General features: G+C 39.5%; 1 protein-coding gene across 2 annotated transcripts in view; it reads right to left on the bottom strand.

The window, feature by feature from the left end:
• Positions 1 to 8,354: 8,354 nt before the first annotated feature.
• Positions 8,355 to 9,401, bottom strand: part of cdh6 (cadherin 6) — a 75,612-nt gene continuing 74,565 nt past the window's right edge. For both annotated transcript variants that reach the window (XM_080440749.1, XM_080440750.1), the window contains exon 12: positions 8,355 to 9,401. This exon is cut by the window's right edge and continues 2,003 nt beyond it. The gene's annotated coding sequence lies outside the window, so the exon portion shown is untranslated.

The raw sequence follows: 9,401 nt of genomic DNA, 5'->3' as shown, positions 1-9,401 counted from the left end.
AACTTAATTTGATATAAAGTGTCTTTGTTATAAGTTGTTATGCATAATTATAACAAGTGTTGTAAGGCATTATAAGTGTATTATAATGCATTATAAATGTGGTTATAACACATTACAGACCCAACCTTAACATAAAGTCTTACCAAAAAGGGTAATGAGAGACTCTGGATCCACATGGATGGGATCTCGGATTTCTTGTGGCCAGTGTGTGACGTCAGTCATCTATGACGTTAGTCGTCCACGACAAGGGGACCCCCTGCCTGGAACTATCCCCGGTTCTACTATCCGGTTCTATGCCCGGCTCCTCCTAGCTGTGTGTTGAAGGCTCTTTGAGCAAGATATTGAAACTCTGACTGCTCCCAATGGGAAGGTCTCTGTGCCTCGCACGGTCCCTTCAGTGTGTGATGTGTGACTGTGAAGTACACAAAGCGTATTTGAGTGGTCGGAAAGGACGTAGGAAAAGTGATATATAATGCATTTCATTTACCATTCCATTTAGCCTACTTGCCGTTGCACATTAGCATCTATAAACCGTGCTCCCCCACAAAGACAAAGAATGGGGGAGGAAATATTTAATGGCAAAATGTAGTTGTATGTGCGTGGGGGAGGTTTTGCCTAATGACGGTGGATGGGTAATCCGTTAATCATTGGGGAATCTCGTTAAACAATTTGTAATTAATTACAGTACACAGCATCTGATTAAACATAAAGATTAAAGTGCTGATCCGCTTCCTCTCGCCTCCCTCTGCTGTCCCTCTGTCCCTCTCTCATCCAATCCAGTCTGTCTGTCTGTCTGTCTGTTTGTCTGTCAAACATCTTCTACTTCTATCCCTTCCATGTTTCTTTCCCTCCACCAGCTACATGCACCTCTTCCTCTTCAAATTTTGTATTGCTTAAAATCTGGGATGTAGACCATATTTCAGTGTATATTAAAACCTGTCTGGACTGTTATGGCATGTAAGTGCATCTTATTTATATAGCACTTCTCACAGAGGGGGCTCACAAATTGCTGTACATACAGTACAGAGTAAAAGTTCAAATCATTAAGAAAACGCATAAAGCATTTAGCATTTAAACAAATAAAGACAACAGAACACAAACTGTGCAATTAATCTCAGAAAACAAGACAGCAGACACATTACACACATGGAGGATAAGAAAAAAAGGTATTCCGCAAACACTTTTAACAGTAGTGTTTTCAAGTGGTTCTTAAAAATGCCCACATAGAGACTACTGCTCTCAAGACCTGTGGAAGGGCATTCCAAAGTCTGGGAGCTACATACCAAAAGGCTCTGTCAACTTAACCCATTAAGGCCTGAGGCCGATTCTACAAAATGTCTTCTAAATCCTACAGTTTTTTGGAAAAGCGTATGTTTTATGTCATTCTATTTCAGTAGTTCTCAAACCTTTTGCGGGTCAAGGACCCCCAAAACTATATGTATTTGGCCGCGGAACCCCATCTCAAAATATAAAAAACAACATCTGGGACCCCCCAGAAGCAAAGATTTTAGTTAAAAATGTTTGCTTTATAGATATATTCAAAGATTTGCACACATTTTCAAGATTTTTCAAAAATAGCAGATCTACAAGCTCATAGCGCGGCACTCGGTGCCGCGCTATGAGCTTGTATATCTGCTATTTTTTAATAGCCAAACCTTAGAGATGGTGGGTATATACAATGTCGAAATCACCTGCATAAATTAGCCTTAATTTTACTACTAATACGTCAACTCAATTTACCTCCTGCCGATAGTACTGTTAACATAATCAGAAACTTAACAAGGTTTGCTGATTATGCATATGCAACTGGAAGAATCAGGAATAAGGTGACTTTGAAGAATTTGAAGATTGTGCCTGTTAAGCTTTGTAAGTGCAGTCATTTGAGTCTTCAGCAAAGTATTTTCTCAGTTCTATTTAAACCACTTATATATACCCTATATACTTCATTGACTGGTCTACCCCAGGGGTCTATAGATAGTTGGCCCCCTCCTTTTTTACTCTACACCAGTGGTTCTCAACCAGTGGTCCGGGGACCACCAGTGGTCCTTGGGGGGGTACCAGGGGGTCCCCAGCAAAATGTGTTAACATAGCGTCACAAACATTTTAACCACTTAGCTTTGGCTATTCAAAAATAGCAGATCTACAGAGCTTGTAGATCTGCTATTTTTGAAAATTCTTGAAAATGTGGGCATAGCCTTGAATATATATATTTTTAACATTTTTACTCAAATATTTGCTTCTGGGGGGTCCCTGGCACAACATTTTCAGATGGGGGTCCGCTGCCAAATGTATATCAATTTAGGGGTCTCTGGCATGAAAAAGGTTGAAAACCACTGCTCTACACCAAATATCTTTGCTGAAAATAGCCTATATATAAAGTCACAAGGCGTGAGCTTGTAGATTGGCTATTTCTTTCCAGATATTCGCCTATATGATGCCCAGAATAGGGATGCTACTGTACTGTAGGGTTCATGTGGTTAAGCGAACGTCCTTGAAAAGCATCTTATTTTTGGAAGAACCAAGGCAAGGCAAAGCATACAGTAGTAGCCGATGATGGCCGACATAGCTTTTGCTGGAGCAGGATTCTCTCATTTAGAAGCTCACTCATTATCACAATAATGACTTTACTCCCCTCTGACCTCCTGGAAGAGCACCTGATGCAGAGAGAGATGCTCAGTATTGACCTGATCTATTTGAACAGTTTCTCTGCAGCAGCTCTCTTCTATTCATCAGTGGTGGAAAAAGTACTCAAATGCTTTACTTAAGTAAAAGTACCAATACTGCAATATAGAAATACTCTGTCACAAGTAAAAGTCCAGAATTAAAAATGTACTTGAGTAAAAATACAAAAGTATTGGCATCAAAATGTACTTAAAGCACCAAAAGTAAAAGTACTAAAATATTTGAAAATAGATCTACAAGCTCACAAAGCGAGCTTGAAGATCGGCCATTTTCAACTAGCCAAGGTATAATATAGGGCTGAGGTGGTTAATGTATGTTTCATAATATCATAATTTACATCTGAAAAGTATTAGTAACTAAAGTCTCTGAGATGTAGTGGAGTAGAAGTAAAAGTATTGGAAATTGGATAAAAGTATTGGAAATTGGAAATACTCAAGTAAAGTACAAATACCTCATGTGAGGATGTGCCATTTAACAGCTGGAAATCAGTACAGAGCCAGGTACTAAGTTGCAACCAGAAGGTGTATTTATTCACCAGAAAATACATACAGGAACATGGACACCACGGCAGCTCTTCACCCTCAACAGACCTCAATCACTGGTGGCAAGTGACAGCCTTTTATGCTCAGCTGAGCTAATGAGCCAGCCTTGACCATACCAATATAAGGGGTGTTCTAACTCAGAGCATAACATAAATAAACATACAATACATAAATAAACACACCTTAAATACTTAAATACCCTTAACCCCCACAAGTATATTAAAACTCACTGAACTACAAAATACACTTTCCCCTCTACTACAACGATAAGCAACTCTAAAACAAATCACAACCCCCATCTGCCATTCTGACTTGGTCCAGCCCAATTACACTGGATAGAACAGCTCCACTTGAACAGTAACTGTTAAGATTCCAATCATCACTCACTATCTTACACCAACACCATACATATTGCCCTCAAGTCTCTATTGCAATCATTCCTATTCTACACATTGCATTGCCCCTCCTGATTACCACTAAACATTTGTCTCCAGGTGGAACTAGTTAGCTTAGTGACCAGCTCAACAAACAGGAAACACAATTCAAATGTTCAGTTAAAAATGTATTCAATCAACAATAAAATCAGGACTGTGCAAAATACAACTGTGCAATTAATTAAAGTGCCAATATCTAAAGTGCCCATATGCTGTGCAAACATTGTTCAATTAATAAGGGTTCAAGTACATGTTTAACATAGTAACAGAGGTCCTCTCTGTTACACCTCAAAATTGTACTTAAAGTTGTACAATGCAGAATCCCAAATAACGATTTTTAGCAACCTCTGCTGGTCACTACCGTCACTGCATACAATTTCCGTAATCCTCGATTACCCAGAATTCCATTCGTTTTCACCGGAAGCCGGAAGCGTTTCAAAAAGCGATCTTTTAATTGTTTTATACTATCTACGGATCGTTTCTCTTAGCCAGTGGAGCATTAGTTACCATGAGCTGTGCTTTCTTTTTTTGTTCTTTTTCGATATTCCAATCCTACATTCTCTTAACATCAGCGTGAGGTTCCTTTTAGTTAGGGACCAGTCGAAATTTACATAAGGTGGGGCATGGAGGAAAATAGGGGAGGGTCATGCCTTTCTAATTTTGGTCCAAGGGAGGGTCAGCTAATTTTACTTTGAATCCAAGGGAGGGTCATGCAATTTTGAATTGATAAAATAGTCCGTTTTTTATATACCTTTTTAGTACAGCAGAACAGTGGTCAATTTCCCCTCTCCATTTCAAAGGATACAAAGAATTCAAATCAAGTAACACCTTGTCTATTTAGAATCAATGACGGTCGTTAACAAGCCATCAACGCACAGCGAGTGTGAACGACCCAGTCAAATCTATTCAGCGTCTTAACGATGGTGGTTGAACAATTAAGCAAAACTTCAACAGGCGTTATTGGAGAGATGCATTATAAATAGGCCTACTATAACTGGATATTCATAATCATTTGAAGTAATTCTGTGCATGTGATTAATGTGGATCTATATGGACAGTTGTGTATAGATGCCTAGCTCCACAAGTAAAACCAGAAGCATCAGGCCATAATTGATAGCCTAATTTGTTTTATGTAGGCAACAGTGTAGTTGTAGTCACTGTAGTTGATAATTAAAAGGGCAGAGTGACAAAAGTTTTAAACTACTGGTTACCAAATATTCAACTTTCTTCAATCTGACCAGGATTCAATGGGTTTCCCACATGTAAGATGAGAACACTATCCATTCGGCTACCACTACTACAGATACACTGTGCATTTAGCAAGACTGACTACACTACAGCAATGTTCTAATCAATGTGGAAAGCAAAACATTGGACATATCAGTTTTAAATGTCATGTTGTATTTGATGGGGAGGGTTAGGGGTGTCAAGAATTTCACAATACGATACATGATGTTGGGCATGATATCGATATGATATATTATTAATGTTCTTTTCTCATGTATCATCAACATTGGCCATCATCTTATAAATAACGTTATAAAGCAAGTTAGAAACAATTACAAAGTGCTTTGTACACACAAATAAATACATTTGTGCAAGCTTAATGGAGAAGTGAAGTTCTCACTAACTATAAACCCATTGTTTCAGAGGACAGATAGACACTAATATAACAAATATAATATAATATAAGACTGCATAACTATAAATTCCACAAACCTCATATTTTTGTCATCTGGACTTTACCTTTTCCTCCATGCCCCCCCTTATGTAAATTTCGACTGGTCCCTTATTACCGCGATAGTTCCTGGCCAAACAGGAAACCGTTGCGGTAGTTCCTGGGGACGTCGGCCACGACGTCATGACGTTGGCCAGGAACGTCATTTCCCCGGGAAAGTCCCCCCAGTCCACATTCAATAGAAAATATATAAATAAAAGGCTTCCGGGGGTGAAATTCATGGAGTGGGTGTTGTGAAACTTTTGCCACTCACAAAAGATATACAATTTAACTTTAGTTTTGTTGAAAACGTTACCTAGTATTACTTTAAGTACAGTACTTAAGTAAATGTACTTAGTTACTTTACACCACTGCTATTCATGTCTGTCTCACTCTCTCTATTTCATGCGCATCCGTTTGGCTCTCAGAAGCACACGCAAGTCATTCCCTGTCCATTTTATCTCCATCTCCTTCCCTCTATTTGCCAATTATCTCCCCCTCTCAGCCAGTCATTGATTCTCAGCATGTGTGCGCAACTGCGCATAAGAGTTTCGCTATGTGCACCTCTGTTTGTATGTGGTGAATAATATAGGGCGTGTGTAAACCCATGCATGCATGAGTGACTCACTGAATCTATAATGTGTTTATATATCTGTGTGTGTGTGTGTGTGTGTGTGTGTGTGTGTGTGTGTGTGTGTGTGTGTGTGTGTGTGTGTGTGTGTGTGTGTGTGTAAGAGAGAGAGAGAGAGTAGAGAGAGAGAGAGAGAGAAAGAAAGAGAGAGATAGTGTGTGTGTGTGTGTGTGTGTGTGTGTGTGTGTGTGTGTGTGTGTGTGTGTGTGTGTGTGTGTGTGTGTGTGTGTGTGTGTGTGTGTGTGTGTGTGTGTGTGTGTGTGTGTGTGTGTGCGCGTGCGTGTGTGTTGTATGGAAGTTGTGAGTTTGACAGTCATGTTCTACGCCCTTACATGACAGTCCCATTAAATATTAAAAGTGAGAAGATATTCCAGGCACTAATGGAGGCTGGCAGCAGTGTGCTCTTAACGGCCCTGACACACCAAGCCCACGACAGGCCGTCGAGTCGTCATCGAGAGGCCTGAGCAAATCAGAGCATGAAAGGCGAGCCAGCAGATAAAAAAGAGGGCACACAGATGCAACCTTGACGTAAATGTTTAGTTAGTGTGGTTGCAAATGTGATAGTCTCACGTATAGTGAGGCGATCAGAGATCTATACGCCTACTGATATGTCTGGTGATGATTAATTAGTCATTGGGATAAAACTGGGTGGGGGCAACAACAAAAAAAGCATCACAGAATCAACGCTTATGGGATGGTATCAGGAGTGGTTTTCAATGAAGGGTGGCGTCCATTGAAGCCCATACAGTAGTCGAATATCTCATGATCATCTGGCTATGCTAGACTACCCATGTGGTTGCCTAAGACAGTTTTTTTCAAATGGCGATATGTGTACAGATGTATGGGGAAGCAACTGCTCCATTGGTAAATAAGAATGGCAAATGCTGCATAGTGCCTTTATCCAAAGCGTTTTACAATGCACACTACTATACATTCACCCATTCACCCATTCACACACATTCACACACTGATGGCAGCGGAAACTATGCAACAAGGCACCAACCTGCTCATCTGGAGCAGTTCTGGGAACCTTCTGATTCCTAAGCGGATGTTCTAGTATATCCTGGGACCCATTGCTCAGGCTCCAGTGGATGCGTGCACATTTTGGTAGCATTATGCCTCAATGAAACTATACAGCTCATATTATTTTCAGCCTGTTCAGCTATCAGGCCTTTGTGACTATCAAAGAGACATGAGGCCATGTCCACCAAGATCTTTTTTTTCTCTCCCCATAGCACAGCGTATCTGTACGCCCCCCAGGGAGTGTACAGATAAGTTCGGGGGGCGCTGGAAGCAATGTTTTTTTAAAGGGGAGCTGAGGTGCTCTTGGGAGGGGGAATTTTCATATTTATTTTCATCCTAGACTTTTTTCCATTAACTCTGCAGTCAAATAGAGGCGTGGTTTCTGAATTGTGTGTAGTTGCACCTTTTTTATGGGGATGATGGCTGGGTTGATCAGTATCATGGTCAGTATCATGTCAATATCATGTCAGTGTCATGGTTAGTCATGGTCAGTGTCATGTCAGCATCATGGTCAGTATCATGTCAATATCATGTCAGTGTCATGGTTAGTCATGGTCAGCATCATGGTTAGTCATGGTCAGTATCATGGTCAGTATCATGGTTAGTCATGGTCAGTATCATGGTCAGTATCATGGTCAGTATCATGTCAGTATCATGGTCAGTATCATATCAGTATCATGACAGTATCATGGTCAGTATCATGGTCAGTATCATGGTTAGTCATGGTCAGTATCATATCAGTATCATGGTCAGCATTGTGTCAGTATCATGTCAGAACCATGGTCAGTATCATGTCAGTATCATGGTCAGTATCATGTCATGTCATGTAACACGTTGCTATGGTAACATGGTACGATAATAACATAACAGGGCCGGTGACAGGGCCATGACAGCCCTGCCATTCAGTGCTATGAGAGGGGCCTGATGTAACAGTGCCTGACATCATATACAATTCTACTTATTTTACTAATCTAATCCTTTTTTTAAAAATCTCTCCCTGGGAAGTAGGCAAACAATTACATAATAATCACATACTAACAGCGCATTTTCATGTAAAATTGGATATATGGAAATCGATTAGATGTTTTCTAAATTATGTAAGCAACACAATACACAACACAAATAAAGCTTACATTTTAATTGGGTGTGGGGGTGGTAAGGGACCTGGATATTGGATAAAAAAAGTGTTAAGAAACACTGGTAGATGTTCAACAAAGCCTGATACACTGTGGTGGAAATCTTGTGTATTATTGCTTACATTTGATATAAAACTGTACAGGCACACTAATAATTTTCCAAACTCTTGTTTCACTGTAAAAGTTTATTTTTGATCAAATTAAACGATTGTTCATCATACAGTACATCATATACGGACGCCAGACTGCCCACAATGAGTTTCACATCTCCAACAATCACATTTAAAAACAGTGAAGCTGGACATTTTTTTTTCCTTTTTTTCCTCCAGGAATACCAAGGAGTCATTGTTGTGTCCTACAAATATATTTGGTACAAAAAATAAAATAATGAATCACAATATAAACAAGAGCAAAGTAAAACAAAAGCAAATCAAATCTTATGGACACTTTTTGGCCAAAAGCCTTTGGAGCGGACCACTTTCACAAAAAACACGGCTTGTACAAGCTGCTGTTTTTCTTCTTTTTTTTTTTTCTTTCTTTCTTTTTTTCTATTTTAATTATCCCCGAAAAATAAACACCATAAAAACTTCTGATATCAAATCAGAACGCTATGTCAAAGTGAGAGTCATTTGATCAGGACTTCAAAGTGATTAATTCAATTTCCTACTTGAAATTGTGGTGCAGCACTGGCATTGCCTGTTATTATTTTTTTCCTTTACTAATTGGCCTGACATCAAACCCAAATTAGCGATGTTATGCTTCCCAGTGCTGGTTAATTATAACAATAAAGAAACAAAACAACAGCCAACCAACAACTCCCTGATTGAAACAAAGAAGGTATATGCTGAAAGTATGGTAATTCGTCTCCTGAAGGTTTGCTCACCTCCTGCATTGAAGGTCACTGTCTGAAAGGTCCGCTTTGCTTCTTAAGCATCAAGCGTCCAGCAAAACAAATGCTTGGTTAGGAACAGTAGCATTTTATCACACCTCTCACACACAAAAGAAATAATTGGAAACAGCAGTGACCGTGAAATCTTATGACGGCAACGGATGAAAGAAGAATACCTTTGGGTACAAGCGTTTGGATCCAATTTCTGATGTATGTACATACATGGGAGAGAACAAAGATAGATAAATAAAAAAGAGAGAAAGAGGTTAGCTGTAAAAACTGGGCCAAGATAGGATCAAAGTTGAGAATGAGGATCGCAGTTCTTATAATTTCAAAGACATTCAGAA

This window comes from Gymnoscopelus braueri (genome assembly GCF_963280865.1).
Source record: "Gymnoscopelus braueri genome assembly, chromosome: 10".
Classification (NCBI taxonomy): Eukaryota; Metazoa; Chordata; class Actinopteri; order Myctophiformes; family Myctophidae; genus Gymnoscopelus; species Gymnoscopelus braueri.
The sequence above is the reverse complement of the archived record's forward strand: the minus strand, read 5'-3'. Positions and strand labels throughout refer to the sequence as shown.